The 18,744-nt window shown below is 50.2% G+C and overlaps 1 long non-coding RNA gene across 1 annotated transcript in view; it reads right to left on the bottom strand.

Moving 5' to 3' along the window:
- Nucleotides 1–8,039: 8,039 nt before the first annotated feature.
- LOC126042792 (uncharacterized) overlaps nt 8,040–18,744 on the bottom strand; it is a 53,230-nt gene continuing 42,525 nt past the window's right edge. The window contains exon 3 of the long non-coding RNA XR_007507292.1: nt 8,040–8,076. This is a non-coding gene — a long non-coding RNA (uncharacterized LOC126042792). The remainder of the gene's footprint in view (nt 8,077–18,744) is intronic.

The following is an 18,744-nucleotide window of genomic DNA, read 5'->3' on the forward strand; positions in this document are numbered from 1 at the left end:
TCTGGGTTCTGTTGGATCGTTGGAATTTTTTAATAAGTCTAATAGAGGTTGTAACTGCAAATTGGTCAGTCCAAGATAGGGCCTGATCCAGTTCAAGGATCCCATTAATTTCTGTACATCACTGAGTCTCTTAACTGCAGGGTTAAGTTTCACAGGTTGGGGCACAACCTGCTTATTTGTAATTATCATTCCCAAATATTTCCAGGGTGCTATTTTTTGCTCTTTTTCAGGGGCAATAACTAACTCATATTGTTGTAGCAAATTTGTGGCCAAATTTTTCATGCCATTCAACTGCTCCTTGTTGTCTGACGCTAACAGAATGTCATCCATATAGTGATAACTATAACCAGTAGGGAATCTTTCCCATACAGGTGACAGACCTTGTGCAACAAACAATTGACAAGTGGTTGGTGAATGTTTCATGCCCTGCGGCAGAACTCTCCATTGATATCTTTTTGCCGGTTCTGCATGATTGATAGAAGGCACAGAGAATGCAAAAAAATTCTTTTAATTTTTTTTTTATTTTTTTTTTCTCTTGGGAGGCTAATGGAATTGTAGAAAAACCCCAACGCTTAAGGTCCATGACAATGATTTCCCAGTCTTGAGGGATCATGGCAGATGAAGGCATGCCTGGTTGCAGAGCCCCCATCGTGGCCATGACAGCATTGACTTGCCACAGGTCATGCAAAAATTGCCATTTTCCTGATTTCTTTTTTTTCCACAAACACTGGAGCATTCCACAGACTGTGAGATGGTTCAATGTGTCCGGCAGCTCGTTGTTCTGCTACCAATTCTTGCAGGTCCTTTATTTTTTTCAGTTGGTAGGGGCCACTGATCCACCCACACAGGGTTATTTGTTAACCAAGTTAAAACAAGCATGGGTTGTCTAACACCCTGCAGCACAGTGGCCCCCGTTAAAAATCTGTGATAATTCTTACCCCCCACTGCGACAAGCAATCCGTCCCCCATAAATCGAGGGGAGCTGCCATCACATATGGTTTAATAACTGCCTGTTGGCCCTCAGGATTGGTAATCAGAACTGGAGTGGCTGCTATCTTTGCACGTGTGGATCCTCCCAGCCCCACTACTCCCATACCAGCCCTCCTCTGTTGGCCAGGTAGATGGCCACAGATAATCGGCAATAATAGTCACATCAGCTCCGGTGTCCAGGAGCCCTGCAAGCCTTACTGTAGTCGGAGATCTTCCGTGATTTGACAGTGTGCATGTCATATGTGGTCGGGATGATGAGACAGTTTGAGACCAGCAGACCTGAGGGGGTCCCGTGGAGCTGAAGCCTCCATCGCATCGCAGTCGCTGTTCTGCTTTTGAAATAGAACTCGAAAAAGGAACAAGTTGAGCAATGCGAGTACCTTTAGGGATTGTTACTGGTGGGTAGGGGGTCGAAATCATCGTGCAAATTTGACCTGTTAAAGCAGCATCAATAACTCCCACATGCACGATTATTCCATTCAACGTGCTACCTGATCTTCCCGGTAGCAATGCACTCAGTCCCCGTCCTATAGGACCCCTTGCATTAAGAGGGAACTTAACGATGTCTTTCGTGGCTAGAGTTACTGTGTCGGCGGTGGATACATCCAACCCTGCTGAGCCAGCTGTCGCAGCTGACAATTGTTCGCAGAGAGGAATTGGCCGGCTGTCGGGAGGGGATTTGTTCTCCTCGCGCGCCCTCTCGCACTCGTTTTGTGGTTTTGCTGTAGCGGCTGTCCATTAGCATGAAATTTGGAATGACATTGTTTTGCAAAATGTCCTAATTTTCCACATTTCTTGCAGGTAATCTCTGGTGAGTGGTGCACCGGTTGTTCACCTGGTGATGTTTTGTGTGGAGAAGTTACCATGATGTGCCCTTCACTGCCACACCCAAAGCACTTTCCAGAATTTCTCATAGCATTGGCTAGGGTGGCCACTGCGTGTTCCAGTGTCCCAACTTTAGAACATGCAGCTACCGTGTCGGGAACAGAAGGATCTCCTGGTAAAGCCTGTATGATCTTTTGACAGGCCTCATTAGCATTATCTTTTACCAACTGTTTGCATAGCATATGTCTTAAGACCTCATCTTCTACCTGTTTTTCCAGGGCAGCAGATATTTTTTCTACAAATCGTAAAAAGGATTCTGTGGGGCCTTGGCGGATAGTGATGTATTTTTGCTTTGGAGCTGCCATATCCATGGTTCGCTTTATTGACATAAGGCCTATATTTTGTGCTTGTTCGAGAGCCAGTGGAGGCCATGTAGCCTGTAGCTGAGGGTTACTATACTGCCCTTCACCAAGCAAAGCATCCTCTCCAAGGCCTAATCTCAGGTCACCCTGGGGCAGTTGTGAATTATGCAGCGCCACCGCGCATGCCATCTGCCTCCAGGTGGCTTGAAATACTTGCAATTGTACGGGCTGAAACAGCACTTGTGCTAGATGCATAATATCATATGGACACAGCAGATCTGTGCTAATTATACGAATAAGTTGCATTACCTCAGGAGAATTGATTCCAAATTTTTGTACTTTATTCTGCAAATCCTGCACTACTCTCCAGCCTATGGGATTGTGCTCATCGTGCCGGTTTGTGCCTGCAGCAGCTTTGAAAACAGGAAATGTAACAGGAGCCTCTGCTGCGTTATCTAGAGGCTTTAGAAATGCAGGTGTTAGAGAGCACGGGCTGAGGCGTTCTACTAGATCCCAGTTGCCGGAGTCGGCAGCATATCTTCTAACTCCCTCCCAAAATTGATCAGGGGATCTCGGGACCACAGTTACTGTGGATGGAGAGAGAGTCCATGGCAGGGGTTCTTTCGGTATGGTTTTATCTGCGAGCTGCAGAGATCGCATAGCGTCAATTAGAGCTTTTTCTGCCTCAGTTTCATTTTGGCTCTCACTTTCCGTTCGGCCCTCATATTCAGTTTGACTCTCACCGTCCTTTCGGCCCTCAATTTCATTACGGCCCACACTTTCCGGCTCGGTGTTAGTCACCGCATTTTTTTCCTCGGGGTGGGGGGGGGTGGGTGATGGAGTCACCCCTTCCGCTGCCGCACCAGTAGGTGAGGAGGGCCCCTCATCGCCCGGTAAAGTAATTAATGGCGGAGGAGGAGGAGGTAAATAAGGGTATGATCCAATTTTGCTCATGAGGGGTTTTCTGCCCGCAACTGCTGATATTGCAGCATCAGTCGCAGCTGTTACTTGAGCAGAAACTTTTTCATTGATAACATTTTCTGATTTCTCATCTTTCTTTTGCCGATCTTTCGCATCACATTCTGCTTTCCATTCCTTCAGGGTCTCACGTAATAGACGCCATACGATCACCAACTTACAGACCTCTTTCTGTCCTTTAGAGATCTCATCAAACATTTTCCAGCCCACCGCTTGCCATGCATCCACACTGAATGCAGTAACTGTTGTGGCTGTAAAGCCTTGCACCTTACACCGTATTAAAATCCGTTTCAGGCTTTTTTCTGGGGTTTTAACCCCTTTTCTTTTTAATAGGGCTTTCCAGGTAGACAAAATCATCTCCTTTTCTTTTGTTAATTGCTGCCCCATTCTAACAGTTTAGTCCCCGGTGGCTCACCTTATTAGGTGTCTAGGCTCAGGTCTGGACCAGGCAGATTCCACTGCTCTCAGCTTCACCAGGCTCCGTCTCCGCAGCTTTTCTCGCTGCCGGTATACTCTTTCACAGCTCTCGTCGCCACTGGTATACTTCTCTCTAGTGCTGGATTTATCGCCGTTAGATGATCTGTTCGCTCACGCGCATCAGGGTCACCATTTGCCACGGTAGAGACGGACACGACAAGTAATAGATCACGCAAAATGGCTACTTTGTTGTTCTAACACACGTTTTATCCCCTCCTTCAGAGTGTGTGTTAGTATATGATTGGCTTAGTTAGTAACTGACAATTCACGATTGGCGAGTTTGTCAGGACGGTTCTTCTTATCACTATCTTGGTTTTGTACTGGTCTTCTCGGATCTTTCCAGACTTCTCAAGGATATACTACAAGCTGCTCAAGATCGCGCTGTTCTCGAACTGTCAGGAATGCCGTAGACTTGTTGCATCCCCCGACACATACTCCTCGAGAAGCTGTCATCTCCTGGCTTAGACAAGCATACTCTTTGCTGGGTGAAAAACTGGCTGGATGGACGAGCCCAGAGGGTTGCGATGAATGGGGTTAAATCCGGTTGGCGGCGGGTCGCTAGTGGCGTTCCCCAGGGCTCAGTGTTGGGCCCAGTTCCACTTAACACCTTTATTAACGATTTGGACGAGGAGACCGAGTGCCTCCTCAGCAAGTTTGCACACGACACCAACTTGAAAGGCAGGGTCAATCTCCTTGAGGGTAGGAAGGAGGCTCTACACAGATATCTGGACAGTCTGGATCAATGAGCCGAGGCCAACTGTATGAAGTTCAGCGAGGCTGAGTGCCGGGTCCTACGCTTCAGTTGTGACGACCCCATGCAGCGCTATGGGCTTGGGGAAGAGTGGCTGGAAAGCTGCCCGGCAGGGAAAGACCTGGGGGTGCTGGTTGACAGCCGGCTGAATATGAGGCAGCAGTGTGCCCAGGTGGCCAGGAAGGCCAGTGGCATCCTGGCCTGTATCGGAAATAGTGTGGCCGGCGGGAGCAGGGAGGTAATTGTTCCCCTGTATTCGGCACTGGTGACGCCACACCTTGAGTACTGCGTTCAGTTTTGGGCCCCTTGCTACGGGAAAGACGTTGAGTTGCTGGAACATGTCCGGAGAAGGGCAACCAATTTGGTGGGGGGGCCTGGAGCGTAAGTCTGATGAGGAATGGCTGAGGGAACTGGGGTGGCTTAGTCTGGAGAAAAGGAGGCTGAGAGGAGACCTTATCGCTCTCTACAACTACCTGAAAGGAGAGTGTAGCGAGGTGGGTACTGGTCTCTTCTATCAAGTAACTAGAAATAGGACGAGAGAAAATGGCCTGAAGTTGTGCTGGAGAACGTTTAGATTGGATATCAGAAAAAAAAAAATTTATTTACTGAGAGGATTCTCAGGCATTGGAACAGGCTGCCCAGGGTAGTGATGGAGTCACCATCCCTGGAGGTGTTCAAAACACACGTAGATGTGGCACTTTGGGACATGATTTAGCAGGCATGGTGCTGTTGGGTTGATGGTTGGACTTATCGATCTTAGAGGTCCTTTCCAAATTTCATTATTTAGTTCAATGCGATTTCATTCTATTCTAGGGAGCAGAACAGAGATGTAGCAAGAAAGGAAAAAAAGGCAGGGAGGGAGAACAAAGGGAGCGAGACACAAAGACTGGAAGAAGGACAAAGGGATGGCAGAGGAAAAAAAAAGTGATAGGCTGCAGGAGAGAGATGGAGGAGTTCAAAAAAGACACAGGGAGCATGACAGAATGAGAGTGAGAAACAAGGGACAGAGCAGGACAGCACTGGAGGAAAACACAATTCTGACTGATAGGCTGTGAAAGAGAGATGGAGAAAGAGAGAAAAGAGAAGGGACAGCTAGCTCAAGAGGGGGGATACAGTTAGAAAGGATGGAGGAGGGTATGGAACAGAGAGAAATACAGAAAAGATTGCAAGAGGAAGCAGGGCAGAGGGACAGCAATAGAAGAAAAAAGGGACAGGGATCTGGACAGATGGAGAAAAAAGCAGGAGGAATAGATACAACATGATATGATGGGCCAGGAAGTAAGATAGCGCGACAGATGAGAATAATGGCGAGAGAGACTATGAAAAGCACAGGAGGTTGAAGAGAGAGAGGAGACATGAATAAAAAGAATACGGAGCACCACAAAGGGTCAGGGAAAGATAATAAGAGGAAGGACAACAGGGACAGTGAAATACAGAATTAAAAAACCTCACCTATTACACACATCTTATCCTCTCATCAAGCCCATTTCAGAGTTACACAGTACCTCAGCCCCTTTAAGAAAAGTAACACCGCGCCCGAGCCCATTTCGGCGGCGCACCGCGCCCGAGCCCATTTCGGCGGCGCACCGCGCCCGAGCCCATTTCGGCGGCGCACCGCGCCCGAGCCCATTTCGGCGGCGCACCGCGCCCGAGCCCATTTCGGCGGCGCACCGCGCCCGAGCCCATTTCGGCGGCGCACCGCGCCCGAGCCCATTTCGGCGCCGCACCGCGCCCGAGCCCATTTCGGCGGCGCACCGCGCCCGAGCCCATTTCGGCGGCGCACCGCGCCCGAGCCCATTTCGGCGGCGCACCGCGCCCGAGCCCATTTCGGCGGCGCACCGCGCCCGAGCCCATTTCGGCGGCGCACCGCGCCCGAGCCCATTTCGGCGCCGCACCGCGCCCGAGCCCATTTCGGCGCCGCACCGCGCCCGAGCCCATTTCGGCGCCGCACCGCGCCCGAGCCCATTTCGGCGCCGCACCGCGCCCGAGCCCATTTCGGCGCCGCACCGCGCCCGAGCCCATTTCGGCGCCGCACCGCGCCCGAGCCCATTTCGGCGCCCGAGCCCATTTCGGCGCCGCACCGCGCCCGAGCCCATTTCGGCGCCCGAGCCCATTTCGGCGCCGCACCGCGCCCGAGCCCATTTCGGCGCCCGAGCCCATTTCGGCGCCGCACCGCGCCCGAGCCCATTTCGGCGCCCGAGCCCATTTCGGCGCCGCACCGCGCCCGAGCCCATTTCGGCGCCCGAGCCCATTTCGGCGCCGCACCGCGCCCGAGCCCATTTCGGCGCCCGAGCCCATTTCGGCGCCGCACCGCGCCCGAGCCCATTTCGGCGCCGCACCGCGCCCGAGCCCATTTCGGCGCCGCACCGCGCCCGAGCCCATTTCGGCGCCGCACCGCGCCCGAGCCCATTTCGGCGCCGCACCGCGCCCGAGCCCATTTCGGCGCCGCACCGCGCCCGAGCCCATTTCACATTTATGGAGCTACAGCTCCAATTTCAAAGTTGTGCAATCACTAGAGCCAGGAATGCACCCCCTTTCCATGTGCCCAGCAGCAGCTACATTTACCTCAAGGTATCTACAACTCGATGCCTAATTCCAAGAGACACTTTCACTTACTTCAACATATAAGTTTACCTATGGACACTAAACACCCATGCTTCCCTCTATGCTTCCCTTTGTGATTGCCATTAGTACTGTGATTCCCACAAGGACACCTGTCTTTTTGTCATTTTGTATTTAGTGCTTCATTCGGTCCATTACACATTCCACATACTTTAAGCTATGTCAGTGTTTCAATCCAATTCTACAATGTACTTTTTCTATAATATATAGAAAAGATTTACGGCCTCACTCATTAAATGTTTGACACTATTAGTTCTAGTCCTCTTTTAAACATTATTTTTACAAATACATGTAAACTCCAAAAAACTAGCATTACCTGAAGAAGAAATGCCACTATTTAGTACCTGCAAAGCTCTACAGAGTGGTCTTTTCCACATTCCTCGCTCCCATTACATCCGTCACTGCACATCCAGAAGTTTTACTCCCTCAGGTGACATTACCTGCACGATCCCTGTTCCCGGGCAGCAAACGAGGGAGCTCCACTCATCTTGACAGACCATCCACCTCCAAACCTCAATAAAAAAACAGAAACTGAAAAATATCATTACATCACAAGCTACAAAAAGCACCCAAATATTTTTTTTACAAACCCACCACAGACAAATAGAGTTACACTCACGCACTTCACAACCCTGGCCTACTCCATGCTGGCCATCTAGTCCAATTCCCCCCACCCTTCGCCTGCAAAATCCTCAACTGTCTTCCAAAGACCATCAACCGGACAACATATTTCCCTGTGCTGACTGGCAATTACCAGGTTCCAGGGGAGCGCTCCATGGGAACACCGTTCCCAGGAGCCTTGGAAAAAAAATCACCCTCCCAGTGAAAACCCAGGCCCGAGCCAAACCCCTGTCCAAACACTGGTAATAAGCATTGCCTCATGGAGCAGCTGGCACCAGAGAAAAGAAAAACATTGGGGCAGGGGAGGACACACCAAAAACCAACCTATATCCCAGCTGGGGTTTTTTATTCTAAGTTTTTGGGGGTTTTTCCTAATTCCCTGAAAAAAAATCTCAGCTCTACATCCAGCCTGAAAGGAAAAAAAACCCCAAAAGTCTAAACCACATAACCCTACAGGGTTAGACACATTCACAACACATCACTCATTCAGACAACATGCACGCCAGCCCTCACTCTCAACTCATCCATCCTACCGCCCACAGGCCGGGAGAGGCCAACACCCCGTGCCTGCAGCAGCAGGGGCCTCAAAAAATCACCCTACCTGCAAAAACCCAGGCCCCAGCCCAACCTCCTTCCAACCTCCCCACAAACTGCCCTTCTGTTACACCAACGTTTCAACACGCACCATCATCTCCACCATCCGCGCACTTTCAACCCGATACTGAGCTTTCGCAGTGCCACGTGTCACAGCCCAACCGCCGTAGCAGCCATGTCACCTAAAGGCAAGGTTCCTTCAAGCACCTCTTGTGCCCTGTCATCACCTGCAAAAACAACACACAAAGCTTGTCAACAGACACTTCATCCTTGAGAGAGAAGTCAAGTCCTCCACCGCTGGCCTACCCTGCTTCCCACCTATTCCAAAAATAACACATCCTCACAGCCAGTGTCCTCCATGGCACTTGAAAAAAACCAGAGCATCACAAACACAGAGCTCTCCCAAAGTTACCAATCACTCCAAGACCCATCACGCTGCTACTCAGACCTCCAAGGCCTTGACCAGTTCTAGAGACTTGCCACAAAGCATCCGCATAAACAAGATGAACACCATTGCCCAGTTCCTGCCTTACTCAGGAAGGATGATGCCTTACTCTTTTGCATGCAAAGAGCCCAAAGTCATTAAACCTTCTACGCTGCCTCTACAATGCCATACAAGACACACACGAACATAGAACCATGTAATTCACATGCAAATGTAATGCCATACAAGGCAGTATTCTTACCTCGGTCAAGGCAAAACAACTCAGAGCACTGCCATACCAGTCAAAACAGAACAGGGCCAATGCAAGAGACTCTCACGTGACAGTCAGTACAAGTACAGACCAAAACAATACCAAACCAATACAGAACCATAGAAGGCAAGGCAGCCTCAGGTGGCAATCGATACACGTACAGAGCACTGCAATACAAAACACAATGCAGGGCCAGGCATTGCAAGACAGTCTCACATGACAGTCAATACAAATACACAACAAAACCACACAAGGCAAAGGCAAATACAGACCAATACAATGCAAGAAAACTGCAAAACACAGCAAAGCAAAGCAGTCTCATAGCCGCATCTTCCTTCTGACCCCACTCACGGACCCACCTCCTTACAGCGCTCTGCTGCCTTCCCCCATCGCTCTGTGGGACACATCCTGTCCCTCCACATCTGAAAAAAACCCCCACAAACATATTGAACAAGTCACCTAGATACAGAACAAGAGCTTCACAACTCCAGAGGTCTTGATTCCATCTACAAAGTCCATCTGGAGTCCAGCTACAGCCTGTCATTTAAAAAAAAAAAAACAAAAACCCCGAAAACCAACCAAATAAAAAACAACAAAAAACCCCACCACTGCCACACACACCCCACCCCCCACTGTAGTGTTCAAATATATGGAACTTAGTTACTGGGCCTGAAAGTAGCTCATGGTCGCAAGAGCCTTCCAGACACCTTTGAAGGCCCTGAACAGAACAAACAAGAAGACAGAAGAAGAAAGATCCCAATTAGAAAAACACAGGTGCACATTCCACAATAAAGGGAACTTGACACAACCAACCTCAATTCAGGGGCTTATCTCGACCGATTGGACTAAGACAAGTTTTGCATGCTCTACCATTGCCAATTATATCCGGTGTGTATGCGTGTGTACAGAGCAAGTATAACTAACTGTATCTTATGTTTATACGCGTGGACAGTATCGATGTAACCAATCACCACTTATGCTTGCACGCAGCAGCCAATCAAAGCTTCTAAACAACTTAGAGAATTGTATAAGAATGATCAGCTAAGCTCACTAAAGGGGCGACTTTAATCATCATACTGGTGTTCTATCATCCGGGCCCCGCATGGAGTAACCCTAAACCCTACACTCCACCAACCAAAAAAACCAGGGCCAAACTTGGAGCCCATCACATGCAAGTCTTAACACCTTGGAGAGTCAAATCCACTTCACTGCCCCTCAACAACCCCTGCCACATGGCTCCAATCATCTCTATGAAACACTACTAGCACGGCTGTCCGCGCAGCCCGCTGATGGCTACTGGAGCCCAGATGACTGTACAACCCTCACCTAAACGGTCTAGGCACATCAACGTTTCACCCGTAGACTCTTATCGCTCTTCCACCTACCCCTGACTCTAGATCCCCAGACAGAGCAGCTCCAAGCCAAGCACACCGTGTGCAGAATGTCACCACGTGGAACGCTACCGCCGAGGTGATTCAACGAGAGAAAAAACTCTCAGCAAGAAGAATGACCCCCAGACGGGAGGCGCCGTCGGGCAAGATGACCTAGGGGGCCGCAACCGTGAGGCCAGGAGGCTCCACGGCAGACCCAGAGGAGTCAAATGGAGCGGCCCATTACAAGACAGCACTGTCAAAACCCAGACGACAGATGTGCCAGAAGCCTGGCGTCGAGACCTAAGGATGTCAGGATGCGGGGAAGAAGTCCCAGTCCGAGAAAATGGACAGCTGGAGAGCAGAGCTCCCGATGAAGCCCGAAAAAATGCTGCCATAGAGCACCGACCGGAACCTGCCGAGACCTACCCATGCTTTAGAGCACCGAGCACAAGAAAAGCAGCACCCGATTGGCACCGGGCCGATGAGCAAGAGCATTCGAAACCCTAGCGACAGCACCCGAAGTGCATGCCTCACTCCTCTGGTGCAAAGCGCGACAAGGACATCGAGACCCGAGGAAGGTCTAGGCGCACAAGACAGACTACACAAACTACACGCCACCGCGGACACGGGCTGGAACTGCCCTGTCTGGCACACACGGGTCTCGAGCTGAAAAGCAACCCGCTCCCTTTGCCTGCGCAAAGGCGACTGCTTTGGGACAGCCCTCTCTCCGGCACTAACTTTAAAACTCCTCCCTGCTATTCCCAGCTTTGTCCCTTCCTCCCAGCCTGGTCCCTCAACTTAGCTTTCAGAGGGTCATGAGTCCAAATCCATCCTCCACAAAACCACACGGGCTAACTGGGATGGTCCTCAAGGGGACACATTGCTCTTCAACATCTGCAATGAAAAAAACAAACACAAACAAACCAGAAAAGGGAGTAAGCATCCCGCTGGCCAATGAGAACTACTTCCCCAACTCCACCCTCCTCACAAGTGCCACCGTGTTCGCTTCCCCGCTCATTCCAGAGTCAGACCCTGCATCCGTAGTCACTCCTGGTACCTAAGGTACCAAGAAACACCAAGTTAGCATGGCACTCGTGAGAAGCCATCGGCCCCATGCTCCTCCTCACTAATCCACAGCTCGCCTCAAACGCTCATCCAATTCAAAGATAGCCCACACAGCACCTCCACAACAGAAGGTAAACGCTGAACTGAGCGGCCCCATAATACTTTGCTATTCAACACCGACCCGGACGACGACCGCCTCACCTTCTCGGACCGCTCACCGGCATGCAGCTTTTCGGGAGACCTTATAGCAGACTTCACGGTACATAAAGGGTGCCTATAAGAAACCTGCAGAGGGACTTTTTACGAGGGTGTACAGCCATAGGACAAGGCAGTAACAGCTTTAGTCCTAAAGAGGGTACACTTCGTTTAGGCGTTAGGAAGATGTTTCTCACTAGGGGTGGCGAGGCACTGGAACGCGTTGCCCAGAGAACCTGCGGATGCTCCCTCCCTGGAAGCATTCAAGGCCAAGTCAGATGGGGCTTTCAGCAACCTGGTCTCGTGGAAGGCGTCCCTGGGAGGGGGGGTGGAACTAGAGGATCTTTATGGTGCCTTCCAACCCAAACCATTCTACAATTCTATGACATTCAAATCCAACTGCAAAACTCCTCTGAGAAGGGCTGGTGAACCCTCCTCCCTTTCCCCAGCAGTCCCAAAACTTAAGAAACCCCTTTTCTTCTCCTCAACTGTCAGGAAACGAACCCCACTGCTTCCTGACACCTCCTGCCCTCAAACTGCACTCCTGAACCCCCTTCAGTGGCTACTCCTCAAGGGCTGCTCTTTGGAGACACATCCCAAATTCTGGGAGCACCTCCTAACCTACAGCTCCCAGAGACTAAGCTCTGCTCCATGCCCACAAAATAAAGTCAAGTCCCAAGGCTTGTAATCTACGAGGGGCCTGCCACCAGCTGCAAAGATTCTAGGGACAACGTGGCATTCCGTGGGCAATGAGGAAAGGCATCCCAAACCCTGAAGGGCACTGTGCCTCACGGCCCTTCTGCTTTCTTCAGAAATACTAAAACTCCATATACAAATACATACAAGATGCTCACCCTAACCCCTGCTAAACAATATCACCATCAGTCCCGTTAAGAGAGATATCAACAACTTACACAGCAGAACTGTTAAAAACCCAATGTTCCTTCTTCAATAAAGTTGGGAATTGCAGGAAAACACAATGCATGAAGAATAAAAAAAAACAAAACCAAAACCAAAAAAATCCCCAAACAATGCATACTATTAAACCATCTTACTACCCCTGAACTGATGCAGAGATTGACACTAGGCCTAGTAGATGTAGAAATAAAACGTATGTTTAGACTCAGTGTATTGCTAAATAAGAGACTCAGGAATTTGTTAGAAGGTTAACAACCACCTCCTTAAATTGATTTACGTAGACAAGCCAAGGACATAAAGCACAGGATTCCCGTGTCTGTAATATAAGACAAAATAACATGCCCTCTTTGAGGAGGTATTCTGTTTGATAAGAAAATATGTTGTCTCTTGTGATGACTGAGCCAAAAGCTAGGTGATAAGCAGAGAAGTTGTTTGTGGGGCCCAGAAGGGGATCATACTGCGCAAACTCGTACAACAAAGTTCAAACAGCGGACAAGTGAGGAAGACTATGGAAGACCACCAGAGGACTCCAGAAGACCACTGAAGACCTTCAACACACATGCATAAAGGACACTTACATATGCTAATGACTTCTCGGAAAAAATCAATGAATATGTATATTATTTCTCGGAAATTTTATGAATATGTATGCAAGGCAGGTATTTAACCTATACAATTAGTCCCAGCCAGGAAGCACGTTTGGAGGAGCGATCCCCCGTGCTTCCAGCACTGCAATAAAGAATACTTAACTCCATCACCGAATGCTCATTTCGAGAAACAGAACACTCAAAACAAAATTACTGATCTGAAAAAAGAAAGGGAAAAAAAAGCTGCATACAAGTGTGTCGTGGTTCCAGCCCAGCCGGTAACAAAGGACCACGCAGCTGCTCGCTCACTTCTCCTGCCCTCCTCCAGTGGGATAGGGAGGAGACAGAGGAGAGAAAAGGAAAAAAAAAATGGAACCTCGAAGGTTGAGATAAAGGCAGTTTACTGGGACAACACAAAACAAAATTGCAACAACAACAACGGTACTAACGAAAGACTAAACAAAAAGAGTGATGCACAGTGCAACTGCTCACCACCCGGAACCCGACGCTTTGCCACTTCCCCCACCAAAAGTCGAGCGCTCCCCGGGCCCGCTCCCCATTTAGATACTGAGCATGATGTCACATGGTATGGAATAACTCCTTGGCTAGTTCAGGTCAGCTGCCCCAGCTATGCCCCCCACATCCCAGGTTCCTGTAAAAATTAACTCTATCCCAGCTGAACCCAGGACAAAGTGTTACTTTCTACCACACATGCTGCTGAACCTTGACTGGTCCTCAAGCTCTTACCTCAGGCAGACACCTCTTCCCAAAGGGCTGAGCCAGCTCAAAAGCTGCAAAGCACTCAAGGAAGAGCTGAGCACCAACACCAGAGAAATCCAGAGGCACAATGAGCTCCCTCAGCAGAGGCTGCGGCTCAAATAGCCTGAGCCTCCGCCCACCACCCTTAGCACAATCACCTGGGAAAGGGGAAGGGCAAACCACCAGCAGATATACAGTCAGCTGGAGGGGCAGCAGCACTGTTCTCACCTGCCTTAAATTTACAGCAAATGAGACCCTGAACAGAGAAAGTAACCCCCCTCAGGAAATGACACTACTTGCTCCTGTGCTACAGCTACACCTATTGCATCAGCAATGGGACCAGGTAGGGAATTCAACTTAATTTGTCTGGGGTGTAGATAGAAAACAATAGATGCCCTTCTAAACTAGGTAGGAAACTAGCTCATTAAATGCAATGACATTGTTGTTGTTACCAAAATTGATGTGCTTCAGTTTCCTATAAAAAAGCCAAAATGCTCTGGGGTTATGCTTCATTTCTAGCAAGGCTGTGCATACCACCTTACTTCTATGAGAACTACCTTCTGAATTGGAATGAATCAAAAAACAGAATTTGATCCCTTAAGAATTCCATCTCCAAAATATCTCTCTTTGCAAAACAAATTCTTTCCTCTGAATAGCCAATGATTCAGTGTCCCCCTGAGCATGTCTCCAGCTGACTCTCTTAACCAAGGTACAAGGGCCCCAAAGCACAAAAGACACCACAAAAACCCATGGAAATACATGGGTGAAAGAGGCAGCAGCCATGCCCCAGAAGGGCAGGGGGGCAACAACAGCCCCTGCAGTCATGCAGGACAGGGTCAGCTGAAGCCACACCACCGCAGTTTGCGGGGGGAGCAACCACCAATGACACCAAGAAAACATGGAACTTCAGGGATACACGGCGGGTGGGGGGAAGGGGGTGACACCCCCAGCAATCAGCATGGGAAAAAACTCACAGGGAAGGTGGGTTAGATGGATAATTCGCGGTGGTAAGATACATGCACAAGAACATGCACAGGCTGGGGGGGTCATGCATGAGGTTTAACTTCACCAGGGGCTCCAACTAGGTAATCCACAGTAGGTAAACTCACCTGGGATCATCTGCAACAGCAATTCCACTCTGGGGAAACCTCGTAACCTACAGCTCCCCAGAGACTCTGAGCTCTGCTCCATGCCCACAAAATAAAGTCAAGTCCCAAGGCTTGTAATCTACAAGGGGCCTGCCACAAGCTGCAAAGATTCTTGGGACAATGTGGCATTCTGTGGGCAAGGAGGAAAGGCATCCCAAACCCTGAAAGCACTGTGCCTCACTGGCCTTCTGCTTTCATCAGTAGTACTAAAACTCCATATACAAATGCATTCAAGATGCTCACCCTAAGCCCTGCTAAACAATGTCACCATCGGTCCCGTTAAGAGAGATACCATCAACATACACAGCATACAGCAGAACTGGTGAAAAAACCAAGGTTCCATTTTCAAAGAAGTTGGGGATTCCAGGGAAACAAAACACATGAAGAATTAAAAACAAACCAAAACAAACAATGCATACTATTAAACTATCTTTCTACCCCTGAACACTCAAAACAAAACTACTGACCTGAAAAAAAAGAAAGGGGAAAGAAAAAAAAGCAGCTGCATACAAACAATACTTTCTACCACACATGCTGCTGAAACTTGACTGGTCCTGAAGCTCACACCTCAGGCAAACACCTCCTCCCAAAGGGCTGAGCCAGCTCAAAAGCTGCAAAGCACTCAAGGAAGAGCTGAGCACCAACACCAGAGAAACCCAGGAGCACAATGAGCTCCCTCAGCAGAGGCTGCGGCTCAAATACCCCCGAGACCCCGCCCACCACCCTTAGCACAATCACCTGGGAAAGGGGAAGGGCAAAACACCAGCAGTTATAAAGTCAGCTGGAGGGGCAGCAGCACTGTTCTCACCTGCCTTAAATTTACAGCAAATGAGACCCTGAACAGAGAAAGTAACCCCCCTCAGGAAATGACACTACTTGCTCCTGTGCTACAGCTACAACTATTGCATCGGCAACATGACCAGCTAAGGAGTTAATCTTAATTTTTCTGAGGCATAGACAGAAAAAGACACATGTGTTGCTAAACTAGGTAGGAAATTAGCTCGTTAAATGCAATAACAATGTAGTTATTAAAATCACATCGGTCAACGGTGAGACCAGCAGACGCAATGGTAAGTTGGCGGCTAAGCGCTAGATTGAGGCAGACCGGGAGGTTCCCGTGGCCCAGGAGCCCCGGGGAAGAGCAGAGGGACCGTGTAGAGCCGGCAGCTCTCGCGAGAGAGGCTGACGCGGCGTGAGCATTGCCAGCGGCAACTGTGGGAGATTTAAATGGCCCCAAGGAGTGCCAGCGACCAGGAGCGTGGCAAGCAGGGCGTGGTGCGTCAGAAAGGTGTGCCGTGGTGTGGCGGTTTGTGCGGCAGTTCGTGTGGGCAGGGTGCAGCCCCCTCCCAGCTCAAGCAGGCTACTGAAGCGGTGGGCATCGTCCTCAGGAGGAGACCCCGGTATCGCTGCCACTGAGGTGAAAGCCATCGCTAAGAAAAATGTGGTGACGCAGACTGAGCTCCCATGTAAAGGTGCAGCTGTCCGGGTATCTGGCTGCGAGGAGTGCCCAAGTCTATCAGTGATGCCGGAGGGCAGTGGGGACACCTCTTGTGTGAGATGTGACCAGGTAGATGATCTGCTCAGCCTGGTGGCAGAGCTGAAGGAGGAAGTGAAAAGGTTGAGGAGTATCAGGGAGTGTGAGAGGGAGATAGATTGGTGGACCCACACCCTACCATCCCTGGGGCAGAGGCAGCAGATGGAGGCTCCGCGAGAAGTGGAGGTTCCCCTGCCCCCTCGCCACCAGGCAGGAAGGGACCGGACACAGGTCCCTGCTCGGGGAGGCAGGCAAGTCCCCTCCCGGTCTCCCTCACCTTCCCAGTTGCCCCTACGCAACAGAAGCGTGGCTCTGGAACTTGAGGACCAGGTCAATGAAGATCAGGGTGTAGGTGAAGCCCTATCCAGGGAGGCGCCTAGGCTCAGTCAGGCAGCCCCACGCATTCCCAAAGCCCCCGAAAAAAAGAAAAAGGAGGGTAATTGTCATAGGCGAGTCCCTTCTGAGGGGGACAGAGGGCCCAATATGCAGTCCTGACCCATCCCACAGGATGAGGAGGAGAGGGAAGGCGGATATGGTGCTGAGAGTCTGTAATAGACCGCCTGACCAGGTCGAAGAGACGAATGAATCATTCTACAAGCGGCTGGCAGGGCACTGGGGCAATTAGTGGAAGGAGCACAGGTAGTGTTTTCCTCAATCCCTTAGTGGCAGGGAAATATACTGAAAGGAACAGGAAACCACACCTGGTGATGACGTGGCTCAGAGGCTGGTGCCATCAGTGGCATTTGGGGTTTTTTGATCATGGGGAGGTTTACACGGCACCGGGCTTGCTAGCGACAGATGGTATCTGGCTATCTGAAAGGGGTAAAAGAATCCTCACTCGTGAGATGGCGGGGCTCATAGAGAGGGCTTTAAACTAGGGTTGAAGGGGGTAAGGGATAACACTAGGTGCACCAGAGATGAGCCTGGGGGCAGCGTTGTTCCGACGTTAGGGGTGGATTCGATAGGCCAGCTCGAATGCATCTATGCCAACGCACGCAGCGTGGGCGATAAACGGGAGGAGCTGGAAGCCATCGTGCGGCACGATACATATGACTTAGTCCCCATCACAGAAACACGGTGGGACGCCTCCCGTGAGCGGAGTGCTGTGACGGATGGCTACGAGCTCTTCAGAAGGGATTGGCAAGGTAGAAGAGGTGGCGGGGTGGCTCTCTATGTTAGGCAGGGTTTGGACTGTACAGAGCTACCCGAGTGTGATGACAAGGCGGAGTGCTTATGGGTGAGGATGAGAGGGAAGGCCGATAAGGCAGATATTGTGCTGGGAGTCTGTTACAGACCGCCCGACCGGGTCGAAGTGACAGATGAATCGTTCTACAAGCGGCTGGCAGTAGTCTTAGAATCACGTGCCCTTGTTCTCGTGGGGGACTTCAAGTGTCCAGACGTCTGCTGGAAATATGCCACAGCTGAGAGTAAACAGTCTAGGAGGTTCCTGGAGCGTGTGGAAGATAACTTCCCGACACAGGTGGTAGGTGAGCCGACCAGGGGAGGAGCCTTGCTAGATCTATTGTTTACAAACAGGGAAGGACTGGTGGGAGGTGTGATGGTCACAGGCCGTCTTGGGCTTAGCGACCGTGAAATGACAGAATTCTCAGTTCTTGGTGAGGCAAGGAAGGGGGTTAGCAAAACCAGCGCTCTGGACTTCCAGAGGGCAAACTTTGGCCTCGTTGAGGCACTGGTTGAGAGAGTCCCTTGGGAGACGGTCCTGAAGGGCAAAGGGGTCCAGGAGGGACGGACATTCATTAAGAAGGAAATCTTAACAGCTCGGGACCAGGCTATTCCCCCGTGCCGCAAGTCGAATTGCCGAGGAAAACGACTGGCCTGGATGAATGGGGGGCTTTTGCTAGGAGTCGGGAATCAAAAGGAGAGTTTATCATCTCTGGAAGAAAGGGCGGGCAACCTGGGAGGAGTGCAGGGATCTTGTTAGGTCATAGAGAAAGGAAATTAGAAAGACAAAAGCTCAGCTAGAACGAACCCTGTACGCTGTCGTAAGAGACGACAAAAAATGTTTTTACAAATACATTAACGGTCAAAAGAATCCCAAGGAGCATATCTATCCTTTAAGGGATACAGAAGGGAACGTTGCCACCAGAGATGAGGAAAAGGCTGAGGTACTTAATGCCTTCTTTGCCTTAGTCTTTAAGAGGGAGACCAGTTATCCTCAGGGTACTCTTGCCTCCTGAGCTGGAAGGTGAGGATGAAGAGCAGAATACACACACACACACCCCTTAATCC

This window comes from Accipiter gentilis, chromosome 9, assembly GCF_929443795.1.
Source record: "Accipiter gentilis chromosome 9, bAccGen1.1, whole genome shotgun sequence".
NCBI classification, from domain to species: Eukaryota; Metazoa; Chordata; class Aves; order Accipitriformes; family Accipitridae; genus Astur; species Astur gentilis.